The 15,173-nt window shown below is 36.3% G+C and overlaps 1 pseudogene; it reads left to right on the forward strand.

Annotated features, from left to right (window-relative positions):
• Positions 1-12,567: 12,567 nt before the first annotated feature.
• LOC119815045 lies at positions 12,568-13,549 on the forward strand (annotated as a pseudogene).
• The last annotated feature ends 1,624 nt before the right edge of the window (positions 13,550-15,173 follow it).

Here is a 15,173-nt window from a genome sequence, read left to right on the forward strand (position 1 = left end):
CCTGGTTTAGTTCCCTACTTAAGTCCACCAAGTTCTTAACTATTTCATAACTAAACTGCAAAATATGCATTTCCCTAGAATGATAGTCTCATTTAAAAATTTATAGATAAGCTTTCTGTTGAATCATTTACATAATTTGCTACATTGAAATTATACCCTGTATCAAGACTAGTGGATACTTTCTGTAAATATGAGGCAGTAAACTCTTAGTTGGTAGGGCAACTAATCAATCCCACCATCGCAGCATTAAAGCAATCGAGGAAATAGGTGGCAATGGATATGGCGTCACTCCAATAACATTTTATTTACAAATATTAACAGGCTAGATTTAGTCATAGGTCTGTACTTGATAATGCTCCCTCTGTATAGTGATTTTAAAGAATTTTCCAGTATCCTTTTATTGATGAATAATAACAAACAGGGTAGATTAAGCCGCTGGCTAAATGATGAAGCTCCCTTTATGCCGTGATTTTTAAGGAAGTTCACATTCATGTCTTCCAAGTTGCTTTGCTCATAGTTGGTGCCTAAGATGTGCTGTGACTGAAATGGTTCAGCAAATGACTTTGAAAGTATAATTTATTTAATTTGATGATAAGTGGCAATAAATATAACACAATCTTATAGAAAATAAATAGATTAAAGACCTTTTTTTCTATAATATGTGCAAATATCAAAGTGGGTTTTTTTTGAGATTCTATTTCCAGACAACTTTCCATTTGTTTGAGAACATGCAAAATGTTTTATTTCCATAATCATTTAAATACATTATTTAAATGTCTTTATGAGCAGAAATTAATATCTTACATCACTATTATGCTTTTCTATATGGAAAATAAGGTCATACAAAAGCAATTAAAATATTTCAAAAACATATCTATATTGACAAAATACTTAGAGAGTTAATACTCAAATATTAATTACTAATAATGAATTGTGAATACTGAAATTTAGAGTAGCCATATAAATACTTTAAGCAAAGTTAGAATTAATTTATTTATTGTTTTCACTTGATGCTGTGTTGTTAGTCAAAATTAGCTCTTATATTAAAGCTTATTAAGTTTTGCTGTCTGCTTGCTGACACTGACTCATTCCACTTGCTAAAGATAATGCCTGTTGCATTTTTAAATATTGCATTAACCCCCAAAGATTTAAGTATCATCCTGTCTTGGCTTTGTAAATTAGGTATCCTAAAATAAAATGAAATGAAAATGACACTTTTTAAAAAAATTATATGTTTCTAATTTGAATAGAATTACATAATTTGCCCCCTCTCATTCTTCCCTCAGCCCCTCCAGGCACCTTCCTTCCAACTCTTTTCATTTTCTCCTTCACTCAAGTTTGTACACTCTTTTTGTCTTCGATTATCTTTACAGATGTGTGTGCGTGTGTGTGTGTGTGTGTGTGTGTGTGTGTGTGTGCACATGTATAAATGTGTAAGTACAACCTGTTGAGGTTTTTTTTCTGTTGTTTGTGTGTATATCGCTTCATGGTTGGAACTCTACACTGGGCAGCCAACAGGAGGCTCATCCCGGGGGTGGTGAGCTCTTCTCCCAGCAGGCATTAGCTGGTGGTAGTTTTTTGTCTAGGGGTGGGACCTGTGAAATGTTCCCTCTTGCATGTTAATGTGTCCACAGATACTACCATTCTTCTGATTTTGTTTAATTTCACCACAGACATCCTTATGTTCTGGCTTTTATAGTCTTCTGATCCCTCTCCCTTGATGTTCTCAGAGGCATAAATACAGGTGCTGTGTTGCAAATGTTCCCATTGAGGCTAGAATCCCCAAGATCCGCTGGCCTCTGCATTGTACCCTGTTGTGTTTTTCTGTGATGGTAACCCATTACTTGTAATGAGAGGCTTCTTCAGTGAGGGGTGGTTGCTATACTTGACTATAAACATAGGCATAAGATTCTGGTAACACTTTTGAAAGAAGTAAGGTATTTGAAATAGAAAAATTGCTTCCTCTGAATGTTCCTTTTGCTAGACTGTTCTCAGAGGCTTTCATGGAGATCAACCGGACAGCACAGAGCTGTTGAAGGATGTGCTTTGACTTCCTGGAATGTTAGGGTATCTCTAGGCAGATTTTGCTAAATATTTCAAGAGCTTCATGCCTGTAAGAGTCCTCTCTAGATTTGGTGTTGATGAAATTGTCTGCTGCCTGAATTTTTTTTTGACATTTTTCTCAGATATTGTAGACACATTCTCAAATCCTAAAGCCTAGTCATTAGGATGACTTCCTCCTGCCTTTCAGGATAAAAGAATAGGATAAGCTTGGATAGCATGCATTAACCCAAAATTATTTTTCAATATCAAAAATATAATAATTATTAATATTATTCATAAACTACATTTTGGGTTTTTTTTTTTTTGCTACTTAGCTTTTACTTTAGAGGGGAAAATTTTTCTAAAGAACACCAAATATGTCTCCTCATCAAATGAGTGACTTCCAGTTGCTTACTGTGAGTGGGTTGGCAGGAGTGCTCCAAGTTACCTAATGCCTCTTCCCAATAAGAGCCCTCTCCATGTGCTCTAGCCAAACATCATCCAGCCGTTTGATCCCTTGCTCATGACACCATACGATACTGACTGTAGTCATTGTGAGTCTTTCCATTGTGAGTAAAAGTTACTTTCTTTAAATTCATCTACAACTAGTTTAACTCAAAACAGTGGACATCAATAAAAAGTTAAACTTCAGAAAGATAGAGTCTCTCTTGTCCCATGTCTTTTAGGTCCTTAAATATCTGCAATGGAGCATTTCTCCTACTAGTCTTTTGTATTCCTCATCAGTCATTTCAGAATCCAGTAAAAATGTTCTACATTAAGTTTATTTCCTTATTTATGTGTGTTTGGGGGGAGTAGATATGACCATACATGTGGAAGTCAAAGGAGTGTGGGAGTTGGTTCCCTTCTTCTAGCAGGTGACTTCTGGAGACCGAACTCAACTTGTAAGACTTGACAAGAGTATCTTTGCCTACTTTTGGCCATCTTGCTGACCCAAAAGTGCTCTATTGTTTAACTATTGGTTTGGAAACATTCAGATTTTCTAGATTATACAATATATAATATCACAACATACCTCAGCAAATACATTTGACTAACAGCTCACGTATTTATTAAGCAAAAGAAGTCCATAGTCAATTATTGAAAATATGTAGGTACCCAAATTAATGACATGTTTACAGGTATTTATATTATTAAGGATCTGTAAATTTTTCTTGCCATTTTTTCATATATGTCTTATAAATATTTTAATTACATATACACTAGTGAAAATAATTAGTATGTCTTACTATTATCAAGATTATTCAAAATACGTTAAACATTTATTTTTATGTGAAAAGAATATTTTTTCACTAAAATACATAGCTAAAAACAAAAATATTTTAGTATGAGAAGACAAAAAGATAATTTTCAATTCTGGGGCTAAAGTTTAGACAGTTATACTGCCTGGTCTGCAAGTATAAGAACCTGCTTTCAAACCCCAATACCTACTTCATAATCTAAGCAAGGTGATGTACATATGTAGTACTAGGGCTGGGAGGTGAAAACAGTAGAGAATTCCTTGAAACTGAGTCACCAACCTACCTATTCTACTTTATAAGCCCCAGGTCCTGCTGGGAGATATCTCAAAAATCAAAGTAGGTATCTCAGACTTCCACAAATCACACACACACACACACACACACACACACACAAAACACACACACGTGCTTGTTTTGAATAGTAAGTAAAGGAATGAAGTGAGAGGTTCATTATAGCTTACTTTCCCAGGGCTAAGGAATTTAGGAACACAACAGAATAATACCTATGGAATCTAGAAAATGAATTAAAACATGAAGCTTACATATTTAGTGAATTGCAAAACAAATAATTGAAAAAATGATTTGTCTAGAACCTTAAATTAGCTCTAAGACTTTTTCAGATAATTTTTTAAAATACTAATAATACATACAAAGTGATTAGACATGAGGTTTGCAACTTGTAAATCATCCACACAATAAGAATTAGCTCCTGCTTCATTATGGTTCCTTTAGCCCAGTATCAATTTGGAGCAGAAAAATATCAGCCTCACCCACTCACCTTGGGAAATAGTAGAGCAACAAGGAGGGAAGGATCCGGCTCCTTCCGTAATCTCATGAGGCACAGACACATCTGTCAGTCTGTACAACTCGACTCTAAGTTGCTGCCTCTCAAGTTGTCATTCCTTTTGGCTACATTACAGCAATTTTGACTTTACCTCCCCTGAATCACCAAGTATCTGAAAGTCAGCTTCCATCACGGTTTTCTTCCTCGGGTAAGAACTGTTCAATTTGATATTATTGTTGTCGTTTCAGAAAAGGAAGCTTTTAAACCTAATCTAGTTGTTTTTGGTTCATCTCCTCTGGCAGATCTTGCTACCTGTATATTCCTGAAAACGCACAGAGCATGAACATTTTAAGGAAACTACTCTTTCGCTCTTCCATCGTTGAGGGTCACACACCAAACTTGACATATGCGCTTGGAGTATAAATTTATGGCACATTTTTCAAGGCATTCACTGTCAATTCAGCTACATTGCTATTTTCGACTGTTTTATGATGTCAATTTTTCTCCGTCTGACACTCTAGTGGATTCTAACACACACACATTCAGTGAGGAAGTCCAAACACCAAAGAAATACTGGACTATCAATCAAGTAACAAACACTGAGTTCCTACTAGGGAGCATTACTCTGGTGGGTGAGAATGATACAGAGAAATATAAAACATGACTCCTGACATAAAAGAGTATGGGAATTTGGGAGGATAAGTACACATGCAGACATAGAGACACACACTCAAATGCACACATGTACACACGCATGCACCAACACATTCATATATACATACACAAACACCCACACATGAATCAGCAAAAAATATGTACAGAAACACACTTTCACAGAAACACACATGCACAGCCATATACATACATGCATACATCCAGATGCATGTGACACAAAGACACATGTGCACACAAATACTGTTGCTACCAAGCATATAATAATTTCCACTAAGTTCATAGAAATTATTTAGTGGTAATATTTTAAAGCAAAACTAATACAAAAGCATAAAGATTCTTAAATACGCTGGGCGGTGGTGGCGCACGCCTTTAATCCCAGCTGGGAGGCAGAGGCAGGCGGATCTCTGAGTTCAAGGCCAGCCTGGTCTACAAGAGCTAGTTCCAGGACAGGCTCTAGAAACTACAGGGAAACCCTGTCTCGAAAAACAAAAACAAAAACAAACAAACAAAAAAAAGATTCTTAAATACACTGCTACCACCCCAGGCACATTCCAGTTCTTTATATGTGTGGCCCTATTCCAGATAGCTATATATTATTCTGTAAATATAACTTCAATTTTTCTCATCTGTGTATAATATATTGTCATCTACATGGGCTATACTTTTTAAACTTTCTTTTAGATTTTTAAATCTTTTTTTCTCAATGTTTAAGTCTTCCGAGTCTTTAAGGTATTCTCTGAAATAAAATCATGACAAAGACAAAAGCACAAGTAAAACCATGATTCATGTACGATGTTTCCAGGAAATCTAAAATGTGAGAGAATGAAGGAGTAATGTCAGCCTGTTGACTATCCTTCTAAGGACGTGTCTAACCATAATGAACTGGAATTGCCTGTTCAGAGTTTACTTATTTGCCCAGAACAGCCTTAGAGTTTGCCGGTAAAATGAACTTGTGTCAGAATTGGAATAAAAAAGATTGGGCCATTATTTCCTGTAGGGAGTTAAAGGCAGGTGTGTGGGCACAGGCTGTGTCCTAATGGGATCCTGGGGTGCTCTAAGCAAGTTCATTCTTCACTGTTGCAGGCTGAGATAGAAATTATTTCACATAATCACTACTTTTGAGGTCACATTTAGCCATATCACTTCCCACCTTTGAGCTGAGGTCTCTGTGAAGACTTTCCTGAACGTAAGGGGCTATTTCTTTGACCTTACCTCTTCTTAGCCTGCCACATTATGTAATCCTGTTTTCTAGTCTAAAACTCTGGTCCTTGTACTACACCATATAATAACTCTGTTGTCCTGGCTGAATCTCAATGGCCACAGGTAAGAACTCTCAGGTATGCAAGGAGGTGATTTTAAAAGACTCTTACTCCTCCAGGCAACCACCCTCTAAAGAAAATTAGAAAACAATGCGTATTTGCACCAAATTCCCAAAGCAACAGATCACTCACCTACAGGAACAATTGAAATGTTATCTAAAGGAGTAAAGAAACTCTCAGCCTAGCATATAAAGTGGATTCACTTTCCAGATGAAGACCGGGTGGAGCCACTAGTTACTTTATATTGACCAACTGTATTTGCTTATTTGAATATTTTTTACTAGTTATAATAAAAAATAAAGATCATAGCCATATAGAAGGGGACAGTATAAAATGCATAATAGGCTTAGAGACCCCACTCAACATGGGCTTTGTTTTTCTTTTTCAATTTAAGATTAAATATGTGTGAGTTAAAAAAATTAAAAAGAATGTGACAGTTGCTGATTCTAGGACCTGAAAAAACAAAGTCAAATAAGATTTCAGGACATAAGTTTGTGTTTAGTCTTATGCCCAAATCCACGAAGTCACCACAAAAGCCAACCAGGAGACCGAGTCCCGTTTGTAAAAACAAAGAGCTTTTATTTTAATCAAGCTTGAAAACTCGGTCTCTCCACATGTCCAACGTATTAGAATAAATTAAGAGCCCCAAGCTCAGTTAGAATTGGTTTTCTATAGTAGTAAAGGTGGGGGTGATGGGTTTCTGAGGTTCAGGACTCCTCATTGGCTGACATTTGTCTAGGGATGTCCTGGTGAGTGTGTTTTGGCAGGTGTTCCTATCTATAACAGTTGGAATGCCAGGCATTTCCTTTAAATGGTCTGTTCTTGCCTGGAGGTCTGGTAATCTTAGCTTGTGGTTACTCCTGCAACCAGGTATTGCCTCAGGGTAAACTACTGAGACTCAAGCCTCTTATTAAATTTATTGATGGCTGGGTTTTACCCTGGCAGGTGATAATAGTTGGAAGTAAAGAACTTCCTTTGGGTGACCTGCCCATACTTAGCTTATCATGGCTGGCCCCCACATTCAGAAGGTCCAGCAAACAAAAACAAAGAGGATGAAAAGTCAGACACCAAACCGAGCTTTAGAATGCAAATATATCTAGGAAGAAGACTGAAGTGATTAATGAAATATAACAGGAGAAGGTAGATAAACAGAAGAAATCTCTGTAGAAGAAATCAGAATATTTTGTAGAACCAGAGTAAAATGGATTAGTTTAAAACAACAGCCACAATTATCTTGATAGGATTGGGAAAACCAGTATATGTGGAGAATTTGAATATTATCCTTTATATACTTCCTATACTAAAGAGCTTTTGGTCCTGCAACTCAGAAATGCCTCGTGTCAAGGTTTCAAGTTTCCATTTTAGATACCTTTGTTCTTTGCTTAGTCTATCCATTAAATATGCTTTTAACTATCAAAACCTAAGTTGTATTGTCATGCACTTTATCTAAGAACTGCCACAGGCAATTCAAATTACTGTCAGTGTCAAAGAGAGGAGCTAGAAGTACTGTCACAGTACCTGCTAAACTGCAGAGACTTCCATACCAATCTGAAGGGGTTCTGTTCCTTGCCTGAACACATTGATCAATACACAGTGGGGAATCAGTTTTATAAACCTTATAGGATAAGCTCACTTTATAAACCTGATGTGTCGTGAATTTTTATCAAATTACATACAGAAAAAAATTTAAAGTTGGAGGAAATACTTGGCAACTATACAAATAATCATTTCTATTTAGACTAAAGAAATACATAACTCAACAGAAACAAAAAATAACTCAATTTAAAAACAGATTAAAATCTTGAATAGTTTCTCATTTAAGTATGACATAAAATTGACCAAAAATATATGAGTAGATGATTAAAATCATTAATCATTAAATAACTTAAAATAAGATCTTTATTGAACTATGTAGTAAGGAGGATTGCTGTCATCACAGAAAGTAAAAATAATAAGTAAGATATGGACATCGGAAATTTTATGTACTCTCAGTGGGATTAGAAGATGATAAAAACCACTATAGAAAAAAAAATGGCAGATTCTCAAAAAACTAAAAAGGGAATTGCCATAAATGTTCCAAAGTAGAGTGCATCAGAAACAATTGAAGCATGATCTAAAAGAAATATTTGCACATTGTTGTTTATAGCAGTAGCATTAAAATATAGTCAAAAAGTGACAATAGAGAATGTTTCTAAAGATTAGGAATGACTCAAAAAATGTGGTCTGTGTAATGGAAAAATGAAATGGATTAATAAAAATGCCGCACAATCCCTGGTGGTGGCAGAAATGCTACAGATCCCCAAGCAGTGGGAGTGGGCCATGTGGCAGCAAGCAGTGGGCCTGAGAGCAGCCAGTCCCAGGGAGGGACGGCTGCAGATCACCGAGTGGTGGCTGGTCCCAGGCAAGGAGACACACTGTGGTGGGCAAGAGACAGAGACGTGGAGAGGCACGCCATGCAGAGTGAGGCTGGGTATTTATTCAACGGGTTATGGAGGGGGAAAGAAAAAGGCGAGAAGAGCAGGGGGAGAGAGAAGGGAGAGACAGAAAGAGACAGAAGGGGGAAGGGGAGAAGTCTACTATAGACATTCTCTATAATACAAACATACATACATTTAAAAACATTTAAAAAGGGTTTAGATGAATTGATTCTATGGCAGGCAGACAATACTCCTCTTAGATCATTAGGTTAACAAATAAAAAAAACTCCAATGTTATAATGTGTTACCTCTTTTGGAGTTATTGACCAGTGAGGTCCCATATGTTATCTCTCCCACCAAATGTTACAGGCTATGCTCCATGCTCTTGGTGACCTTTAAGCATTTGGCAAAAGTCCCGAGAGGATCTCAAAAGGCTTGGGGAAAGAGTGAAGATGATCAAAATACATTGTATAAAATTCTAAAAGAACTAATAAGGATTTTTAGTAAAAGAATGGCATTTCAAGACATTGGATATATCTGGTGATTAGAAAAACTTTGCAATCTAGCTTAAACACATAGACATTATGCCAAAGAAAGAAGCTAGTGGCAAAAATACAAATGGTGAGCTGCATGATTCACCTCACCTGGGAACTCAGGTCGTCAAGTTAGAGGAATGGTAAGAGTTAATCCTGATTATCAGAGAGGACAAGCAGGGAAAGGAAGAGCAATTTATTGGACTTTACAAGGCAAAAAGTTCTAGAAGATTGGTTTCACCAAACTGTAATAGATACTTTACCAAAATTAAAGACAAAATGTTTTAGGCACCTCTAACTTTTTGCGTCGCAACATAGTATAAGTCTCCCATTCAAGGCAAAGGGATCACAAAAAGTCTTCCCTCCAGTAGCACATTGTGTTGCTTAGTTTTTATATCCACTTGACACAAGCTAAAGACTTCTGTCTTAGCATTCTACGGCTGTCATAAGACACCATAACCCTAGCAACTCTTACAAAAGAAAGTATTTAATTGGCGTTCACTTACATTTTAAGAGGTTTTATGTGGTAGTGTAAGTCAAATCAGTCTTTTCCCCCACAACTTGCTTTTGGTCATGGTGTTTCTTTGCAACAATAGTAATTCTAAGAAATACACACATTTTAATTAAGTTTGTAATTTTTGAATTGGACTGAACGCATAGCTATCTTCAGTCACGTGGAGCCATATGTCACAGGCCATATATTTTGTAGGGGTGTTTTGGGATTACATTTAGTGTGTGTGTGTGTGTGTGTGTGTGTGTGTGTGTGTGTAATACCTCAAAAATTTTGTTTTAGGCATACTCTTATTTTGTGATCCACTTAATAAGGGTGGTGGGACCCAAACTTGGGGCTTCTGATGGAGCAGCAAGAGCTAAGTCATATCTTCGGCCCTGGAAAATTTTATTTTATATGATATTTTTCCCTTTGGTTAGAAGCAATAAAACTGATTTACAAATTATCTTGGTTAGCATGCCAGGTTTTATAATTTAAAGTGAAATGTTCCTGTTTTAGCTGCTTTTATCTTGCTATAATAAGGCGGATCTCTCAGTTCGAGGCCAGCCTGGTCTACAAGAGCTAGCTCCACGACAGGCTCTAGAAACTACAGGGAAATGCTGTCTCGAAAAACCAAAAAAAAAAAAAAAAAAAAGATACCATAACCAAGGCATCTTAAAAAAAGAAAGCATTTTTATGTAGTACAGGTTTTTTTAAATACAACCTAATGATTCTTTAGATTTGCTCTGAGTCTGTTGTCATGTTCCCCTTTTGGGTCTTTTTTTATTATGTTGATTTGGATATTCTCTCTATGCCTTTTAGTTAATGTGGATAAAAGTTTATCTATTTTGTTGATTTTTCTGAAAGAACCAACTCTTTGTTGCATTGATTTTTTTGTATTGTTCTCTTTGTTTCTTTTGAATTGATTTCAGGCCTCAGTTTGATTATTTATGGTTGTCTACTCCTCCTGGATGTATTTGCTTCTTTTTGTTCTAGAGCTTTCAGGTGTGCTGTTAAGTCTCTAGTATGAGATCTCTCCAGATTCTTCATGAAGACACTCGGTGCTGTGAACTTTTCTCTTAGCACTACTTTCAATCTGTCCCGTACGTTTGGGTGCGTTGAGCAATCATTTTCATTAAATCCTAGGAACTCTGTAACTTCTTTATTTCTTCCTTGCTCCAATGGTAACTCAGTAGAGGGTTGTTCAGTGTCCATGATTTTATAGGGTTTCTGTTGCTTCTGTTGTTGTTAAAATACAGCTTTAATCCATGGTGGACTGATTTTTTTTTTTTTTTTGTATATAATGAGGCTTGCTTTGTGGCCAAATATATGGTCAATTTTGGAAAAGGTTCCATGGGATCCTGAGAAGAAGGGATTTTGTGTGTGTGTGTTTGGGTGAATTGTTCTGTAGATATTTGTTAGGGCCATTTGTGTCATAACATCTGTTAGTTCTGTTATTTCTCTATTTACTTTCTGCCTGGATGACCTGTCCATTGCTGACAGCGGGTGGTGTTCAATGTGAGACTTAAGTTTCAGTAATTTTTCTTTTATAAATGTGTGTGTCCTTATATAGATGTTCAGAATTGAGACAAAATCTTGGTGGATTATTCCTTTGATGGATATGAAATATCCTTCTCCATCTTTTTTGACCAATTTTGTTTGAAAGCCTAATTTTTTTAGATATTAGGATAATTACACCAGATTGCTTTTAGGTACATTTGATTGGGTAATCTTTTTCCAAGAAATGACAAATTTCTTGCTAGGTACCACCTATGACAGTTAAATTAAGATCCCATAAACAATTTAAATAGAACGATAACCCCTAAGGAAGTAAAAGCAGTCATTAAAAGTCTCTTAACAAAAAAAAAAAAAAAAAAGAAAGAAAGAAAGAAAAGAAAAGAGAAAAGAAAAAAAAAGTCCTGGGCCAGATGTTTTTTTGTAACACAGAATTCTACCAGACTTTCAAAGAAGAAGTAATACCAATACTCCTCAAGTTGTTTCTAAGATGAGACAAAGGAGCCTTCTGCTCCTGCCTCCATATTCACCCATGTCACTGCACAGCCCTACTACACCGTAATGCATCCCTTTAAACTGTAAAAAAAATGCAAACCTTTTCTTCTCTAAGGCTCTTTGTGGTGATTGGTTGCAGCAATGAGAAAAATGAAGACTAACATAAAAGCAGCCTCATTTTACCTTAGCAAGAATGTGCTCTGCAGACTCTTGAACTTACTGATGGCCCTTTTTTTTTTTTCAGATAGTACTATCAGTTCATATGTTTAATGCAGCTTCAGAAACTTTACATCATTCCTAGTGATCATTACATTAAGACAATGATAGTACATTTCTTACTTTGAGGGCTTTATAGGCATATACGTAAACAGATAAACCTAAGATCATAAATGCAAAGCAAATAAGGACGGTGTGAGAAGTTAAGTAATAGAAGTGTACAGGTAACACAAATAGCAGCTTAGCAATTGTCGCGAACACAATGAAAGAAAGCTTTGAAGGGTTCTTATAACTGACATTTAACATGGGCATGGAAGCAAGGAAAGAGGGACAAGAGATGTTTAACAGAGAAGACAAAATCAAAGATGAATGAAACAGAGTGAGCAAGGAACCATCTTTCCGCATTGCTGGGTTAGCAGTGTAAGAGAGAAGAGGACAAAACAGGATGACTTTGCAGCAAAGCGTAAAATGGGGTGATGGGAGGCCTTATCAGTCCCGCTTAGAACACTGCACTTCAAGTTAGGAGTAATGGAAATCCATTGGGGTGTTTGCCTTGAGGTGGAAAGTTACTACCTTACTTTGGTGCAGACAAAAATCACAGCAACAGTAGTGTAGGGTACGGCTTGGGAGGGTTAAGGATACAAAACAGGGATGGCATCAACTAGAAAAGCAAAGTCAAATATTTTAGACTAAATAACTTAAAGTGCATTATAATACAAATATGCATGTAGGACAAGGAAAAAACATTTACAGATATAAATATAAAACTTGGAGGCAGGTCTCTTTTTCATGGCGCCTCCTAGGTGGTCAACTGTGCAAAGATGAAGCTGAATTTATCTTTCCCTGCCACCGGCTGCCAGAAACTCACCGAAGTGGACGATGAACGCAAGCTTTGGACCTTCCATGAGAAGCACATGGCCACGGAAGTGGCTGCTGATGCCCTGGGTGAAGAGTGGAAGGGTTACGTGGTCCGAGTCAGTGGCCGCAATGACAAAGTTTTCCCATGAAACAAGGTGTCCTGACCCATGGCAGAGTGTGCCTGTTGTTGAGTAAGGTGCATTTTTGTTATAGACCAAGGAGAACTGGAGAGAGGAAGCGCAAATCGGTCTGAGGATGTATTGTGGATGCCAACCTGATGTGTTCTCAACTTGGTTATTGTAAAAAAAGGAGAGAAGGATATTCCTTGACTGACAGATACTACTGTGCCTCGTTGGTTGGGACCTAAAAGAGCTAGCAGAATCTGAAAGCTTTTTTTTTTTTTTTTCAAACAGCAAGAGGATTCTTTAATGTCAAAGGCGCCAATGGGGAACTCACTACTTAAGTGAGAATGAGCCCCCTTGGTATTTTTCCAGCAAGCATTTATAGGGTCTCAGGGTTACATAACAGGGAAACATAGCAATAGCAATATCATTGGTCAACTCAAATTAACATATGGAGGGGATCAACATCAGGATGAAAACAAGTCTAACAGGATGAAAACAAGTCTAACATCTTTCTAAAGAAGATGTTGCCCACCAGTACGTTGTCAGAAAGCCTTTAAACAAAGAAGGTAAGAAGCCCAGGACCAAGGCACCCAAGATTCAGTGTCTTGTGACTCCACGAGTCCTGCAACACAAACGCTGGCTTATTGCTCTGAAGAAGCAACGAACAAAGAAAAACAAGGAGGAGGTTGCAGAATATGCTAAACTTTTGGCCAAAAGAATGAAGGAAGCCAAAGAAAAACTCCAGGAACAGATTGCTAAGGGGCGAAGGCTGTGCTCACTTACAGCTTCTATTTCTAAATGTGAGTCCAGTCAAAAATAAGTCTATAAGGGTAACAGATAAATGATCAGACCTTGAAAAAAAAACCTTGGAGGCATTTATAGAATAAATTTACAGAATGTGATAATTATCTGGAATGCTTTATAAAGAAGAGAAATCTAGAATTTCTCATTTTTCCAAAGTTTAGAACCTTCAACAAATGGAGTATAGGAGGTAAGTAAACCTGGAGAATTGAGGAAAATGATTTTTTCAGAAGTCCAAGAACTACTAAGTTTTATACTGAGTTGAGCATGCAAATGTTATGAATAACTTAAATCTGCAACTATGCACCTCAAGGATAATATTAAGATTAGGATAAAGGTTTTAAATTGTATACCGATGGACAGCAAATGTTAACAGCAAAGATATAATAAATGAATTGCACAGAAAACTACAATTCCTGGAATCTGTAGACATTTCTACAAAGATAACAATATGAACAAAACTGAAAACATTCTCAACATTATGCATTATTTTTCTCACTGAAAATAGAATTAATCTGTAGCATCCATCCAAATTCTTTCTTTTAGCTTGTTTTAAAGAGAAGATAAAAACTTTATACAAATTTCTTAGATAAAGATCAGGTGAAAGCAGGCAAAACACCAATGCACATAAAATAAAATAAATCTTAAAAATATCAGATGAAAATAGAAAATGTCATAATGGTTGTTACCAATGGGCAGTCAGCTTAAGAACTTCTGGGTGCCTAGTAGTGCCACGGCAATACATTCGTGACTTCAGTACTAACCGACTCACGGTCTTTCCATCCCCTCTAGCTGTATTTGAGATGGAGACCAGCTCAGTCTCTTGTCTATCATGCCTCACAGAGGAAAGGATTATTCTCAGAATTTCTATGAACTGTTTACACCGTGTGCTATTGCTATTTAAAACTGAGCTTATATATCTAAAATCTTTTTTAGGTTTTAACTGTGTTTACAATTCATTTAACAACTGTGTTTGGCATAAACGAGTTTTTCTGCATTTCACCCATTGTACATATTCTTCATTGACAGCATAATTTTGGACTCTAAAATAGGCTACATGAACATACTGAAACAAAATTCTAGTGAAAATAGCATTCTAGATAGGATTCTACCCTTGAAAAGAGTACACTAGATTAGCAATTAATGAGGAAGGAAGAATACTTTTCTCTAGGAATGAACCCAATGATGGGTTGACCATTCACAAGTTCTCAGTCACAAGTACGTATGTAATTATAATGCTAAGTAGATTCAACATGGGTTTTACACATCACACACACATATTAGAAACAGTGCAAAAGATAATTGGAAAGTATAAATTGGATAAACTACCAGCAATGAAGAATTTATTCTGTAGGAAGTTCCAAGTAATAGTGTTAATATATGCATGTATTTTAATGCATATATAACAGCAATATTGAAGAAAAGAAATCATAAATTTGAGAGAAACTTCAGGGGACATGGTGAGTTCAAGGGGGGGCTGAAGGGGTAGAAATAAAATAAATACAGTACTTACTTTTGAAATTCTAAAAATAATTAAATAAAAAATGGGAAGTTAAGTTGGTCATGTATGACACCTAAGTTTAATCCCTCCTTCTGAACATAAAATACAAACTCTTCTGGTTTCTATAAAATCACATTTCATA

This window comes from Arvicola amphibius, chromosome 5 (genome assembly GCF_903992535.2).
Source record: "Arvicola amphibius chromosome 5, mArvAmp1.2, whole genome shotgun sequence".
NCBI classification, from domain to species: Eukaryota; Metazoa; Chordata; class Mammalia; order Rodentia; family Cricetidae; genus Arvicola; species Arvicola amphibius.